We start from the raw sequence: 8,223 nt of genomic DNA on the forward strand, positions 1-8,223 counted from the left end.
CTACCCAAAACTTTTCCACCAGTTCCGTTCATCTCTCCTTGTCCTTAGTACCTCGTTGCATTTGCCCCCCTCTCTCTCTCGCTCGCTCACTCTCGACCTTTCTTGGTGGTAATGCCTAGGCTTATCCTTCAGTCACCCGCGCCCCGTCCATAGACAACACCGCACGGCTTATGTCCTTCCCACTACATGTGTGCTCTCCCTCTCCCTCCCTCTCTCTCCAACAAAATCATCCCTAGCGCTCGGCAAGCTCCTCCTCATGGCTACGCCCTACCGTCTCCCCACGCTGAGTTGGGGTTCTGGTGGGTCTAGCTCCGGCGGTGGTGAGTTCAACTTTGGCGGCAGCGGCGATGGCTATGGTGAGGTAGGTGGCTTCCTCCTCCTCTAAGATCAACTCGTTAAGGTTACGATGAGCTCTTCCTCTCATCTTCCCAAACTCTGGTGGCCTTAAAAGGAAAGGGCTTTGGGGGAGGAATGCCGACCAGGAGGTGGGGATGCTGACAAGCGGTTCAAGGGCCCTAGTGGTGATGGAGATAGCCAAGCTAGGTCTGGGTGGGGATGCCATGGCCATGGCGACTACGCGCGGGGAGGGGAAGAACTTGGCACTATGAGCGAGCTTGGGTTTTGCCGGAGCTCTACAGCTGTGGCCATGACTATGGAGCTCTAGCGAAACCTTGGCTCGCCATGGTGGGGCGGTAGGCGGCGGCATGGGCGAGGAGGAGTGCAAGCCTACTCGTGAACGACATGAGGAAGAAGAAAGTTCTAGACACGAACGGTGGGAGGAAGAAGAAAGCACAACTACCGTTAGATGTAGATCCTATGGTCTAGATTATTGACCGACACTTTAACAAAATTTTAGTTACCTACCACAAATGTGTTTCCTAGTTTCCCACATAACGTGGGTCAAATACTTAAAGAGGCAAGGAGCTGCTCCATTTTTTCCTCACTCCTAGATAGAGTTTTCCGCTTATTCTATTCATCTCTCCTTGTCCTGCATACCTCGTCCCGTTTGCCCCTCTCTCTCACTCACTCGCTCTTAGCCTCCCTTTCCTAGCGGTGATGCCTAGGCTTATCCGTCAATCACCCATGCCCAAGCCAACTCCTTATGCCCCATCCATGCACAACTTCACGTGACTTATTTCCTCCCCACCGCATGCTCTCTCTCTCCCCTGTCTCTCTCCCTAGCGAGATCCTTCCCAGTGCCCATGAGCTCCTCCCTATGGCCATGCCCCACTGCCTCCTTGTGCCCCACCCATGCCAGCTTGGGGTTCCAGCGGATCCAACTTTGATGGTGGTGGGTTCAACTCAGTCCGGTGGCGGTAGCTGTGGTGAGGTAGGTGGCTTCCTCCTCCTCCTAGATCTGCTCATTATGGTTTTGATGAGCTCTTCCTCTAATCTTGTTGTTGCTGGTAGTTGACAATCATTATAAACTATCAATTAAACATGGATAAGGGCATAAATATAATCACCAATGAAGGTTTAGGGGTTTAAACTAATAAATTCCATGAGTTTTGGTAAATATATGTTTTCAGTAGGGTTTATCTAGAAAACCGCTAATGAGGACCTAATCGTCGAAGGAAATTATGGAATTCCACCATGTTACCTACGTGGGAAGACACTAGAAGGGTCTAGAAGGTAAATCACCAAAGTGGGGTTCAACCCACTTCCATGTGGGGCCAGCCAGCCTGTAGGTGGGGCTGCCCGGCCCCTGTGGGCCCCACCTGTCAACCTGCTTCATATGTCGGTTCCCCACCTCCTTCGAGGATGCATCTAAACTGTTACTTAAGTCAGTTTTATCCAAGGGCTCATGTTGGACCCTTAGGGCTATATATACCAGCCCCTACCCCCTCCCTTAGGGGAGATCCTAAAACCCTAATTCATATTCTCCTCATAAGGATAAGAGCTAGCTATCAAGAGAACATTAGACCTTCATAGGATCTAGTCTTTAGAAATAGAGAGATGGAAGGTGAGGGAAGAGTTTGGAGGAGATGTCGGCCTATCGGTGCTCTCTCTATGGCTTATACCTTGGCGGAAGTCAACCTTGCATCTGAGATTTCTCTGGTAATCCACTTCTGATTTAAGTAACATGTTTATATTGTTCTTCTGGTTTGTGAGTCTCTTTTGAGTGCTTTAATCTATTGGCCTTAGGTTAAAGTATTAATCATAGTGTAAGCATGGTGCTTAGACTCGGGTAACTCATGGATGTACCCTATATTCCGGATCGGTGGTAGCTCGTGAGGGTGACTCTTATAGCCTCGTTGAATCCTCTGTAGTCCACCTCCCATTTGTAGGACTAGTAGGATTTAGTTATTATAGGAAACATACTCTATCTATATTTCCCTTAGTAATATCCTTAGTCGAACAATAGAAGACATAGCTTATTGAGATTAGAACTAGAAGACCTTAGCGATCTCCTCTACACTCCTGACTTTCTTAAGTCTTGTTGCTACTCTAGATTAAGTTGGACCGTAGTTAACCTCACATTTTCCTGTGGATACAATACTTGGAATACCTCTAGATGAAAGCTACAATGGTATCCATGCACTTGCAGATTTATCTGTGTGCGTTAAATATACCAACAAGCTTTCTAGCATTGTTGCCGGGGAAATAGTTGCTGAGTTAACTTCGAACCTAGCTTAACCTTGTGTCATATTCTTTTATCTTTTTATTCCTTCATTCTTTTCTTTTCTTTTCCATTATGAATTCCACTCCTATCTATCAATACACTACACCTATGAGAGCGAGCTTTGGGCCACTTAAATCTATAGAGCCTATCCTAACACCTGGTTATGAGGTGTGCCCGTGTTAAAAAAACTAATTTGGGATCAATCCTTCTCGGGAGAAGGTGATGAAAACCCATACTCACACCTACAAGAGTTTGAGCAGACCTATGCATGCTTGCATATCGCTGGCATATCTGACAATACCTTAAGATGGAAGTTGTTTCTGTTCTCTTTGATGAGAAGAGCTAAACATTGGTATAGTCAAACCGTAGGAAGTATGTAAGGAGATTGGGAAATGTTATGCTATAAATTTTGTTTATGTTTCTTTTCCATCTCTAAAGTGGTTAGCATTTAGAAAGAGGTTTTAAATTTTAGTCAACTAAAAGAAGAATCTCTTGGTACATCATGGGATCATTTTAATGAACTCATCTTCTCTGGCTGCCCAGACCTTGCCATTCAAGACCCTGTACTTCTTCAACATTTTTACATGGGTCTTAGCAAGGATTCTAGGGAATCCCTTGATGCAGCCTCTAGAGGAGCTTTTCTTCTTTTGTCTACTAGTGAAGCAAGGTCTATGCTTAATAGAATTAGTGGAATCACTCCCTGCACTAGCATTCATAATGAACTCCTCAAGAAAGAGAATGAATCACCTTTTGAATAAGAAGAGGAAGTTTTGATAGCCAAATCATAACCACCCCAATCCTACGATTTAGCTATCAGTCCTGAACTATCAATACCCCAAAATCCCCTAAGAGAAGAAGGAATTCCACCTTTAGAAATTCCTATTGAAATTAAGGATCACCTTCTTAGTGTTGATTTTTAGAGAACATTAAATTCTCATCTTCATAAGAGACCTCCGAGCAAATATAATTCAAATCCTCTCAAGAAGGGATCTCTTAACATCCTTATTCCCATATGGGACATTGGGAAGAATTCAAGGATGGCATGTCTAGTTATGCCATAGAAGGAGAGCCAAGCTATTTAGAAGCTAGTCCTGTCTTCTTCCCTTCTATGTCCACATTAGATGTCTCATCTGAACCCATCTTTCAACCTGTCCTTGACCCCAATGATCCCTCTTATGCTCTTTCTCCTCAGTCTCATGATGACCCTAGAAATCCACTAAGACAACCAAAGCATAGGAATCATGAAGGCCACAAGGAAGACCAAGAAGAGCAACAATATTAAGAACTTATGTGCCATTGCCATTGAATGGATGGACGAGGTTTTAGATAAGATCAACCCGAGAGTTACCAATCCAAGAGAAATCCTAGACAATAAAATGTCCAATGAAAGCCATAGGCATGGAATGATGGAGACAATATTTTGCCTATAGACATTCATAAAGAAACACCCTTAGAGATTGAAATGGAAGATTTCATCAGCAAACATGGAAGTTATTTCAAGAACACCTCATAAAATCCATGCTCACATGAGAAATCTCCTGAACCAATTGGTCTTTCCAACATTGCCACATACGAGATCCTCAATCCCCTTATACTTTTTGTTCATAAAGACTTAGAAGGGATGGTTGTAGATGCATATATTTGTCATGAATATTACAAATCTCATAGGCATGAATCTTGAGATAAGTACCCAAAGGTTGGTATTGGAGGGGAAACCACTTCACCAATTCGAAACTCAATTCGAAGGTTTTCCAAGGACAAGCTTCTGTCCTAAAATAAGCACTTTCGGGAGATAACATGAGCTTTTACCCTTTTTGCTATGATGCCCTTGTGAAATAAGCATAGAAAATAATTGTGAAAATATTCCTTTGGGTATTATTGTCACTAACCATTCCAGGTCTAAAGCAAAATGGATGAACGATGATGACTCAAGGTATGTCCATCCAAACACCATGCAACATTGAATCACATCTATCCAAACTTGACTTTGCCTTGCAAAATTTAAGCCTGGGGGATGGGCTTCTCTAAAAAATCTTATGCCATATTGCTAATTTATCTTGGTTGTCTCTACCTTTAAATCATGCTCAATAACAATCATGCTTTTTTTATCTCCAACTAAATAAATCTCTATAATGCTTTCATGCTACCTTTGCTTGCCATAGTATACTTAAGGTTTGGAGTATTTTCATATACCTTTTAAATTAGGCATGGTGCTTAGTTTAAACCAAAAGTTGTGCTGATTTTAATTCAAAAGGATTTTAAATTAAGCAAGGTGCTTAGGTTAAAATGCCTTCCTAAATCAAATTAGACGTGGTGTCTAGGTTGATTTTTGTGCCAAAAGTATGCTTTAGTAGATATTGGTTGTTTTGTTGGACTAACCCCTACAGAAAACTCTCAAATCAATTTGGGTAAGTCACAAGATGAATTTAAATCAGAGACGAAGCAAGACACATGATGAACTCCTATAACGTTGCGCAAAGAAGACACAACTCATTCATGGTCATTCGCTCTATCTTTAGCTGCAAGTTACCTTTGCCTTGAGCCATGCCTGTACAGAATATGATAAACAAAAATTATGCTAAAATAATTCTAACTCTATCTTTTCATTAGCATAGAGGGAAATTATAAAATTTTGGATAAACAACCCGTGTTTCAAAATTGTATATTCCTTTGGGTATGTGTTGTCCACTAATCCTTTGTAGGCATAAAACAATGAGTGAGGAAAAAGGTCTAACAAGGTGTAAAAAATATTGAAGAACAGAAAGATGGCATGACAAAAGAATAAGAAAGGAAGGGTGCAATCTAGGAGACAAGAAGCTCATGAACAGCTCAAGCTGCGAGACTAGCCGAACAAGGAAAACTTTAAAGGGAAGGACCATCACGAGTCATCTACCCTTCGTCATATGGTGACATCACACTTCAATGACAAAGGTAACATCCTAAGGTAAATGGTCATTATTTAAAAAGTTTTTCCTTGATTCTGGTAGGCACATAAATAAGAAACAAAATATGTTTGAGTTACAATTTACCTGATCAAACCTGGTTAGCTCAACATGTCTTATTCTTTAAGCTTATTCCTAGCACCACTTTCTTGATATCATAGTTTTAACCAAATGAGCTAAAACATTGCACTTCTTATCTCTGGAAGATGATAGTCATAATCATGTAAAGATCGATATATTATGAAGAGATAGACAATCCTTCTATGGGTTAAGCAATTCAACCCTTTCTGTTAAATGAACATAAATGCTACATTCATGCTCAATCTTCGGATCTTATCACCTATGATATAATTGAACACAGTATATAGAATCAACTTTATCTTGTTAAGTGTGCCCAAGGCTAGAGAAGAATAAATTAAGTTTTGATTCTGTTGGTGTTTTCCCACCAACAGAGCCCATGCACTTGATCTCTACCTTGTCTGTATGAGCAGGGCACACTTCAAGCAGAGTGTGAGAGAGTTATTGATCCCTTAATTTCTACAAGTGAAGGTTCTGAACCTGCTAAGCCAAAAATCAAAACTCAAAACCAAGATGGGTTTGACGGAAGAAGGTAATATCATCATCAGAGACACCGTCACAAGATATGCAGCCATCTGTGTCTCCATCATTGAGACCGGACGATGCACCAGAAAGGTAAAGGACTCTTCTTCAGTCGAGTTCTGTCCGGAGGACTTAAAAATCTGAACCCTGGCCATGAGGTAACATCAGTAGTTATCCATATTTACTTTTTAGCATTGCATGAATTATTTTTACTTTTAGCATATTTATTTTTCTACATTAGCATTGCATTCAGAAAAGAAAAAAATAAAAAAGTTTTTTGTTACTACATTACATCATTGTATCATTAAAGCTTAAAGCCCCATGTGAATAAATCTATGGGGTGTAAAAGCCCGTAGAAATATTTATTGTGGTGGCATAAAAATACCATACATACACATTTCTTTCTACAAATAAGAAAATCCAAAAATATTAAAAAGACATCCTATTAGAACTTGGTCAATTAAGAAATTTATCTAAACCTCCAAGGACAATAAAGCTCTAAATGGTTGACCGCTAACCCCTTATCCTATTATGTGCCACAAGTTTTGGTGTTCTTGTTGGAGTATTTTGCAAGATGATCAAGAGTAACGTCATCCATCCGAAGTACATTCTTCTGAACTGCTGCTACACCCGCTACGTGAGGAACACAAATTCTGGACGGATAAGAAAGACTACGACAACATCCAGCTTGGGGGAGGAGCATCCTCCATGTATCTAGCTAAGTATTTCTTTTTCTTTTTGGTTCTACTATTTTTAAGTTTGCTTCATATTTGCTAAAGTCATAAAAAGATGCATACCAAACTAAAACAAAATAAAAATTTATCTTAGCTATATATATAATAGTAAGGTGTGATTTTAAATCATTAAAACAAAATAAAAAGTATATGTCTAGTTTTCTGTTTTTAAGAGTTGAATAAAATAAAGAGGACTCAGAAATTTTTTTAAAAGGAAATGCTGAATAGATGCTTTGTTGTAATACCTTTCAAGTACCTAGTTTTCAGCCTTGAATTCTCCTGAGTTTTGGATACGACTTATTTGATATAAAGATTTACTCTAAACTTGAAACTCGTGGGTAGCCAATGCTTGATCTAAGTCTAGATAATTGACGGATATGATATGAGAAGGTCTGAGCTACTGTTTATCTTGTTGCTAGTGACACTAAAGTTCTGAAGATTTACTTTTTGAAAAACACAAAAATGTTACATGATGAGTTCCTGTATGACAAAGCTTGAATCCCACCAGAGCCATACATGTTATTTAGGCTAGGAAAACTTTCATGTATATGCTGCTTGCTTTTGCATTGAGTTTTGTTAAGCTTTATTGACCCTTATGAGAGATTTGTCATGCTCTTAAAATCAAGATCACGTACACACCACCCAAATATGCACTACTCCTACACTGGGGGTAGGCACAAGAACATGCCTTCCATCTAGATCCACCCAAAAATATTTTACTCCTACACTTGGAGAAACCACCAAAAATATTCTTGATAGATTTATCCACCAAATAAGTGCTCCAAAGTTCTTGTTGCTATCTCTCAAAGTTTTATTGCAGAAAGGAGACAAGGGGCTATCCAAAATTATTCATAAAAAAGAGAGAAAAGAAAAAAATGGTGATGAGAAAAAATGGATACAAAAGTTTCCGAGATATTTAAAACAATGGGTACTCAGATGCTCGCCTAAAAAAAAGAGATGAATAAGATAGCCCCTGTTCTCTTGCAAATATTTCTAAGTTTAAAAAAGAGAGATGTTTTCGAGGAGCATAGTAGAATTAGGTTAGCCACCATATATCCACACATATGCACATCTTGATTTGATTGTATGACTTAACTCTCTTTGGATCCATTGTTTGACTTTACAATATATGTATTGCAAGTATGCCCTAGCTTTCTCCCTACCTGTGAACTCCACATAAAGCCTTAGTGGTAGGAAGAGAAAAAGGCTTAACATCTTTATTGCCTTGGTGAAGATCCACAAATACCACAAATATTGAGAGACTTGAGTGTCATACAATGGAATCTCTTAGTTTTATTTTGAAAACCTATAAAAACTCTAGAAT

Source organism: Miscanthus floridulus, chromosome 1, assembly GCF_019320115.1.
Source record: "Miscanthus floridulus cultivar M001 chromosome 1, ASM1932011v1, whole genome shotgun sequence".
In the NCBI taxonomy this organism is placed as follows: Eukaryota; Viridiplantae; Streptophyta; class Magnoliopsida; order Poales; family Poaceae; genus Miscanthus; species Miscanthus floridulus.